This window comes from Aptenodytes forsteri, unplaced genomic scaffold (assembly GCF_000699145.1).
Source record: "Aptenodytes forsteri isolate BGI_AS27 unplaced genomic scaffold, ASM69914v1 Scaffold80, whole genome shotgun sequence".
In the NCBI taxonomy this organism is placed as follows: domain Eukaryota; kingdom Metazoa; phylum Chordata; class Aves; order Sphenisciformes; family Spheniscidae; genus Aptenodytes; species Aptenodytes forsteri.
In genome coordinates this window covers 3,249,982-3,258,669 of record NW_008795026.1, presented here as the reverse complement: position 1 = coordinate 3,258,669, position 8,688 = coordinate 3,249,982, and the positions used below count along the sequence as shown (strand labels likewise).

Here is an 8,688-nt window from a genome sequence, read left to right as displayed (position 1 = left end):
ACCTTCTGCTGCGCGTCCCTGCCATCGCTGGGGTTTCTGTTTTATTTTCCTGGAGGGGAAAGGTTGGGGGGGGGGGACCAAAAACCAACATGGTCTCCCCGTGTCCTCTGTTCCCCTCTTCCCCCTTCCCCCTTCTGTCATCTCAGTAGGAATCGGCTTTTCCTTACTCTGCCCAGAGCTTTGTTTCTCCTCAGACTCTGACAAGACTCCAGGTAAGACCTAAACCTTCAGCTAAAAAGAAGCGGGCTCGGGGACGCTGGTATCCAGCAGAAAGTGGAGAATGTTGTTCGTAGCTGAGGGAGGGGTGAGGTTGTTTCTATGTCAGTGTTACTATGCTGGGGTACGTCTTGCTTTATGAAACGTATTTGAAGATGGAGCTGAAGGTGCAGGTAGTAAATCCATCCTTCTTCTGGTCTGAACCGAATATGGATTGCTTTGCTTAATTACTTCTGGCCACGTTATCAAAAGAGCAAAGATCAACCTCCAAAGGAGCGCAGAAAAGAGAGGAAAATCAGGTTTAAAGCTGTTGATTCTACTTGATACGTTTTGTCCCCAGATTGGAGATAGCAGTGTGCATGGAGAGCCTGGAAAAAAATATGGTTCCTGTGGAGAGGTGGCACTATGGTGTGTTTTTAAAAGTTTTATTGCCAGGGCATAATCTCAGTGCTGCTTTTCTCTTCAGCAAGGGCTTTTTTTCCTCGGAGCTTCTCTCCAGCATCTATACCGATTCACACTGCGACCCCCCCACCCTCCTCGCATTTCTACAAATGGCTCTGACGAGAGATGGAGAGAGATGGAGCTCGACAGCTGAGGCTATTTTCGGCCTTACAGCTCAATGGGGTGGAGTGGCTGTAATGACAATGACGTCCACTTGTTAAAATACAAGGGCTTAGGTCAGAGCCTCGCTGCTAATTGTCACCAAGGGAATTCTTTGTCCCTATGGGAGTTGTGATCCTGCAACTCCCTCGCGTAGGAAATCACACGTGCTGAAACCGGAGGCAGGGTTTCTAGATTAATGTAAGCGAGTTTGTTTTTCTGTTAATGCAAAGGATTTAAGAGTTGGGATTATTTGGTTCAGTGCTGGTTTTATTCGTGCAAAGGAGAGAAAGGTACATGCACTTACGCATGTGTGCATGCGGAGGGGAGACGTGCATTAGTGCAGCTGTGACATAATGCTGCCAACTTCAGGCATATACAAGTCTCGCCTTCTAAACCATGAGACCAATGAAGTAAAATAAACCCGTGTGAAGCCACTGTTTCTCTGAACCTTTAAAGCCCACCTGGCTCAAGCTGTCTGTCTTTGTCAGCCGAGCAGACACTGGGGTGTAGCTGCAGCTGGGATTCTGCCATAGCCACTTCTCTCCAGGGGCCGTGTGTAAAGCAAAACCCGGTTGGGTGAAATTTGTGATGAAATTGCTAGAATTTGCATCGCTCCTTTTCTGTCCCCAGGGTGGCAAACCCAGAATTTTTGTCTTTTCCCTCCATTTGTCTCCTGCCTTCTCACCCCCACGGAGCAGGAACGAGCATCGCTGTATGCCTGAGACCTCCCTTGCGCTGTAGCCTGTATTTAGACATTGTCAGAGCAGCCTGGGTGCCTCTAGGCTCAGAAGAATAAAAGGAAAAGATGCTGCCACAGAGTCTTGATTGCAGAGGGGCTGATCTGAGCAGTTTGAGTCCTTTGGAAGCTTCTGGGGTGGTTGTGTTGCTCCATCGAGGGGGGAATCCGAGGTGAAGCCCCTGTGCTGTAGCAAAGACCAAGTAGGAAGAAGAAGTCCCTTCTTTGCGTGGACCTTCTTGAAGCTATTGGTGTGTTGATGGAAAGTAACTGCTGGCCATATGGTAAAAAGAGGGATGAGCTTTATAAGCAATAGGTCTGTCTCTATATCAGAAAGGAAAGATAAGCATGTTCTTTAACCGTATAAATCATGTGAGTGGCTTCATTCTCCCATGGTTTACGTTAAGTGCATGCTTGCTTATGTGACTAGAAGGTGATCTGACTGTCTCGCCTGGTAGTTGTGCACAAACCATGCGATTTGTTCTTGTTTCTTGTTGGAATTTTCTAATGGTTTGTTTGACTCTTTTGTTTGCTACCAGTCATTGGAAATATTCGGGTTATTGATGAAGGATTAATACCGGGAGCACGAGGTGATGCAGGTCCCTTCCTAGACAGTTGGTGCATATTTAGCCCTACCCTGATGGTCAGAAATGGAAGATTGTTTTGCCTTGAGCGTAGCCATCTTTTTGCTGAGGGCTGCTCACCAAGTTTAACACCATGTTAGCCACTGACCCACTGCGAAATTTCCCTTAACGTCTCCCGTGGACTTTGGCTTCCTGTGGAGGCAATAGATGGCAGGGAATGCAAACGAGCCTTACTCTGAATTGCGTTAGAAGCTTATTGCAATAGGCTTAGTTTATTGCGGGTACACAGCGTCCTCTGCGTCCGACATCTCCTACAGCGCAGGAAGACCGATTCTCCAAACCACCACGGAAAGCTCTTCCATCTGCTCATCGAATGACCTTTGAACATGCCAAAATCTGTGGTCCCTCACTGAAGTGGAATTTAGAGTAGCCCAAGCTAAGCCCTGAGTCCAGCTCCTCAGTGACAGATACCATTCCTGCTCTGATGAAATGGGCATCAGATAAATTCTGCCATCTTGGATTAGTGCATCGGCACAAATCTCTGCTTACACCTGATTTAGAGACGTAATGGGCATGTAGCAGTGGGTGCGCTGGTGTGCATTTCACCCCTGGAGCGCCCTGTCTGGGGTAATGGCGTGTAGGAGTCCATCCGTGCCCACCTGATGTCACTAAGCTTGCAGCTGACACTGAATACTTGTGCTATTTCAAAGTTGTCCATTCCCTGGGAGGTTGTTAGAAGTAATAGGGCAGCTGGGTTACTGCTGTTTTCCCCCAGCAGAACTTTAAACATCAAAGGAAATCCGCACTTCCCATTTTATGACCCATCAACTTCCCTTCCCGCCCACCGATGCCGTTTCCTGTAGTATTACTACAGTAATACTAGCGCTGCCTTGATTTTTATCTAGAGCTTCTGTTTTAGTGGTATTTTTTGAAAGCTGGGCATCCAGGGGTGGGAGGCTCCCTATGAATCTTACCTTTCCCATCAGGAGAGGAAGGAGTGCAAGGCTTAGCAGCTGGCATTGTGGAGAAAGTCCGGGAAATATGAACTCTAACAGCAAGAAAAATACCCCAGATCAAGTTCGCTGCTTCGGCAAAGAAAGGGTAAAAGAGGATTGAGAAAATGAGCAAGCAGGCATGGGATGAGTCTTAACGTGGTGTCGGAGAGAACCTCCATGCTCCCGATCTGTATTCAGACTTCAGCAGTCTCTTTGGTTTAGGTGCCTGTCCTCACCTGGGCTTTACATCCTCGGGGTTTCTGATCACGCAGGTGTGCTACCTGTGGCTGCATTGCTCTTGGGAATATTTTACGAGATGGATTGCACGGTGCTGTTCGCTCTTTGCCCAGGGCCATGGTGGACGGGATTCCCTTTCTAACCATTGAATTGAAAGGCTTGGACAGAGAATAACCTGCCACCCCTGTCTTCTCTCACGCCAAAGTGCATCATCACAGGCTGCTGACTGCTCGGGGGCAGTATGCCACGATGTGGGACCTCTACCTGCTCAGAGGTTGTTGAAGGCTTTCCAGATGCAGCTCAACATTGGTGAAGCAACGTGAAACCAACCCATCAGCCAGCACAGCACAGTGGATCACAGGAGGTCAAGAGGGTGATGGCACCACCATCAGGACTCTCCATCAGGACTCTCCATCTCCTGATGATTCTCCTGATGAGCAGCACCTCTGACTACTCCAGCACGAACCGGAGCAGTCTGTGGTTGTTCCCACTGCAAGGGACTTGCTCGCTTGTCTGTGGGGAAGCAGGTGTAGGGCAGAGGCAGAAAGCAGTGAAGAGAGTGGGTAGGAGGCCTTGACTGGTTGCATGGCCGTGTCTTGCTTCCTGGGCAGTGATTTGATTTATTTGCATTATCTGACAGGTCTGTGCACTTGTGCCTCTTTCCCCCAAACATAAAACAGTGAAAATTTAAATGAATAAAGACGTAAGTAAAATTACAAGTGCCGCTACTTTGCCTTTGGCATGCTCAGAAATACCCAGATGGGAATGTGATCTCTGCTGCAAATGATTAATCACAGAGGGATTACAGGGAGAAATATGACACTGGTAAATGTCTGAGATTAATTGGAAAGGGCATCTGCGTTGACTACGTTTATTCATGCTTTGTTGTCAGTCCTATCGCTTCCAAGGGAGCTGTCCTGGCACTTGCAGAGGTCCTATTTTTTTTAAGTTTGAATGTACATGTAAAGAATCTGAACTAGTGTAATAGTTTACTAAATTGATTAGCAAGTTACACTGTAGAAATATTAAATCTTGTCCTTTCTGTATGTCCACAAAGCTATCCTCTCCCTCTTACTCCTAATCTATTCATCAGCCTAATCTAATGTGATGCATTTTATCCCGTTTAAACTTATAAAATGTAGTTTATCCAGTGCAGCCTGTTTAAACTGTTTGATCTGTCTGACTGACAGATACTTATTGCAGCTTTGTCCTTGCCACAAGTTAGGGTTTCATCCCTGTTACTGGATTTCATGCTCTCAACACCCATAAGGCAAGGTTTTTACCCCCTTTTTCAGACGGGGACTGAAGATACAAGAGTTTGAGCGACTTTCTCACAATTATAAAAGTAAGCCAGTGGCAGAGCAAAAAATAAACCCCGTTTCGCTTTCCTACCATGTTACAAATTAAAACAATACTGATGAGCACACGCTCTTTTCACTGATCCCTGGATTTTCTTCTGGCATCCTGGCCATTCATAATGGCATAAGAAGCGTTGAGTGTGAGGGTACGTGGTGAAAACCGGTAGAGAGTGAGGTGTGGTGTAGGTTACAGCACGGGACGTGGGGTCTTCACCTTGCACTAGGAGGTCTGTGGACACAGTGGCTTGTACCTGATGGAGAGAAGTCAGTTGCAAACACCGGGCGAGTGTTTGGGAGCAATGGGAGGGGGAGGCTGGACCTTGAGGCTACGGCCACTGGAAAGAAGCGTCTTGGATGGATTTGCTGCACCAGTCTGGTTCAGGAGCAAAAGCAACAGGCACCTGACGCGGCAGCTTCCCTGTGTTTTAACTGTTCTTGACTATCAGAGATACCAGTGAGCAGCTGGGGCTTGTTTGGGCACTGTTTAGCACAGGAGGGCAGGGGAGGAGGATGCACAAGAGCTTTAGGAAGTGAGTGGCATTCCTCCTCTCACTCTTGTAAGAGCCAGGCTTGGAGAGCACCCATCATGCTCCCACCATGAGCAGAGCCCACCTCCAGGCGTGGATACGTCTCCTGGGGACCAGGCGAGGAAAACGGCACGCAGGTGGTTTGAGGGAAGCCACTGTTTGCTGAAAGGTCACTGGCTGGCTCCCAAGCAGGCACCTCTTGTGTCTGTAGCCATCTCTGTGCTCCGGGCACTTCTCCATGTTATGCAGAGCCCACTTCGAAGGAGAAGTGAAGCAACTTTATTTTTTGCTCTTTTTGATGCTATGGATTTGAAGCTGGAAATGAGTCAGTGACACGTCTGTCAGAAACAACTAGGGATCTAGGAAGGATGAGACACGGCAATGTCTTCTGAAGATGGATCCAAGTGCTTTGATGACACAGTGCAGCCTAAAATTCAAGCTAATGGCTGGGAAAGATTAGGACATGAGCTCTGAATCTGTTTTGATTGTTAATTCTTAGTTAACGTAGCGAATGTTACTGCTGGATTGTCCAGAGATGAACTTGAATCCCAGCATCCCCCTCTGAACATTGAAACGGTCCTTCCCCAAATTAGCAGAAGACTCTGATTGTCCATCAATTGACTTCAGTGGAAATTTCCACTGACTTCAGCGTACTTTGGCTCAAGCCCAAGGCTCGCATCTGCATCTTCTAACCATTCATGCAGCTTCTCTGCTTGCAGCTTTGCAAGTGTTTATGGAAAATACATTTTAAAGCTCAAGTGAGGACAGAGGTTGAAGGCAGTAAGGGGGACTAAAGAAGTGCAAATTAGTTCACAGAGTTCTAGACCAGTTTGAGACCAAGGGAAAAATAGTTCTGTGTATTCATTGCAACTAGTATTGAAGGTGACCACTCCACAGAAAGTCAGTTGGTCTTAGCGCTAATTACTGCAAGTCAATCATTCTTTGCACTCTTAGTGTTTCCTAAGAATGGGTTTTCCCCATTACTTTTTTTTTCCCTTCAGATTTAAGCTTTGAAAGCATTTTCTTTAATTTCTAAAGATTTTTGGTGGAATAATGACATTTGCTTGATACCGGGAAACAAAAGCAACCGAAATTGAATTAGTTTAGAAAGGATCAATTTCGTCTAAAGGGAAAAGTCTTTGCTCCTTGAGAGTTTTGCATGTTCTTTGGAGGGGGAGAGACAGGATAGGATAGGATGTAGTGTATTTTTCCTGTTAAATACGGAAAGAAGACCACGTTTGGTTTTGCCTTAGATCTGTGGCCCAAATGAGGTTTGAAGGTTAGCTCAGCTATGCCATCTTCAATGGTAATAATTATTATGATGAATACCATTTTGTATTTTTGTATTTACCAGTATTTATTTTTGATGGCAATTTGTGTCTTTCAATCCCCAGCAGCCTAAACGGAATGAAAAATTGTAATTTGTTATTAATTTTCATGCATGATTTGTCATATACTCCAGCAAATACATTGTCGTATATACACTGTGCACATAATTATTTGCGAGACCATCCCTGTCCTGATATGAAGATGAAATGGGAGGGGAGCCAAGGCACAGGGAAAATAAGCAATTTCCCCAAGGTCATGCAGCAGGTCAATCCAGCCCTCGCTCCCTGGTGCCATCGGTGATTTGCATGTTAACGTTAATGCGTTGCAACAGGAGCTGGAGGAGGATGGAAAAAATAACGAAACCTCTGCTCAAATGGTGACTCAAGAAACGAAAGCAGGTTTTTGGCCTGCTCCTACTGATTTCTGCTGGAGGTGGGGGGGAGATCGCGTGGGCATCTGCCATTGGGTGAGAGAGTGGGTGGATTTGTGGCCAGCGGGGAAGCCGAACGGCTGCAGGATTAAGAAGGATATTTCTGTCGCAGTGACTGGCTATTATTTCCTTTCTGAGTTACAACACACAGTGCCCTGGTCGTTTTGCTTTGTGCGGCACTTTGAAGGTGAAAAAGCACAGATGTGAGAGCAGCAGTGCCATCACCCCTGAGCAGAGACCGTTTGTATAGCTCAGACAGGAGCTGCGTGAGCTTGCTAAGACAGGAGTGTCTGGCGTCATGAGGCCACAGAGATTTAGTAGCTTGGAGAGAAATGGTGCACTCAACTCTCCTGAGTAGGACTTCCAGAGAGGCTTGGAGCTGGGGTGCTTGTTCTTACAGAGCACTCTCGTCAGGTCTAATCCTGCTCCGCAGGGAGAGTCAGCTGGTGCGCAGTTACTGGTGCTAATGGGGTCAAGAGCAGGCCTTTAGCTGTGCTATACTTATCAAAATAAATGCTAGCCAATGCAGGGAAAAGGGCTCCTTGGAGGATTACAAGTAGAATCCTCCAGCAGAAGGGAAAGGACATCCAGGAATCCATGTAAGGAGCAGGAAAGAAGCAAGAAAAGTTTGTGTGCTGTGTGGACTGTAGGGAGACCCCAAAGGCAGTGATCTGTCATATTGATCTCCGGCTGCACAGGGATGGGTAGACTCCGTCTGAGTGAACATGGCTGTAAAGATTAGTGCCACTGATTGCTTTTTCTCGGGACGCAGCGGCACCAGAATTGCCATGAGCTTTAGTTTTGAACACCGCTTAAGCCTCGTCCCCTTGGCTGGTCCGTATCATCAAACAGCTGCAGGCTGGTGCACAGCTCCCTCTGAGAGCAGCTGAGAATACGCGGGCGATGAGACATCTTTCCTGTAAGCCCTAAGCCACGTGGGGGTTTTTTTGGAGAAGTCTGGCACCGTTTGGATTGCTGCGGGCATTCCCCGTGGCGGTTCCGTCGCTTGGCTTTGCGCTCCCGTGTATGTGGTGTGTGTGCACCAAGCCATAGATGCGCACGAACACCCATTCCCACTGCAGCTGTGTCTGGTCCTACACCATCTGGATGAGGCCGTCTATAAGCCATAGATACTCGCTGGCTACCATCAGCATCAAAGTAGCTGTATCTCAGTGGCTGTGCTGAATAGAAACAGGGATAGAGGGAAATATCGTCAATAATATGACAGACGTATCTGTGTGTCCTCCTAAAGGCTGGCCCCTGCAGGAAAGGGGTTTACGGTAAGGTCTGTGTGAACGTGATTCAGACAACAAGGCCTAGGGGTGGGTAATGACCAGAGGGGGCAAGAGGAGAGATGGAGCATGTTGTATAAGCAGAATTGGGAAAAGAAAAAAAAAAAAGAAAAAAAAGGAAAAAAAAAAGAAAAAAGGCAAGGAGAAAGAGAACAATTGAAAAGAGCAAGGGCAATGAGATACAAAGAGAGAGATGAAAAGGAAGAGGAGATGAGTGTGAAGGAGAAGGTATCTTGATGGATAGACACATCTCTCAGAATTTAATGTCCATTTGTTTCTCTACGGCTGCAGAACTAACCCAACTAACCCATATAGAATCATAGAATCATCAAGGTTGGAAAAGACCTCTAAGATCATCAAGTCCAACCGTCAACCCAACAC

The 8,688-nt window shown here is 46.9% G+C and overlaps 1 protein-coding gene across 1 annotated transcript in view; it reads left to right on the top strand.

The window, feature by feature from the left end:
• The first annotated feature begins 6 nt into the window (after window positions 1–6).
• Window positions 7–8,688, top strand: part of OBSCN (obscurin, cytoskeletal calmodulin and titin-interacting RhoGEF) — a 214,003-nt gene continuing 205,321 nt past the window's right edge. Inside the window, 1 exon segment of the mRNA XM_019471183.1 lies at window positions 7–212. The gene's annotated coding sequence lies outside the window, so the exon portion shown is untranslated.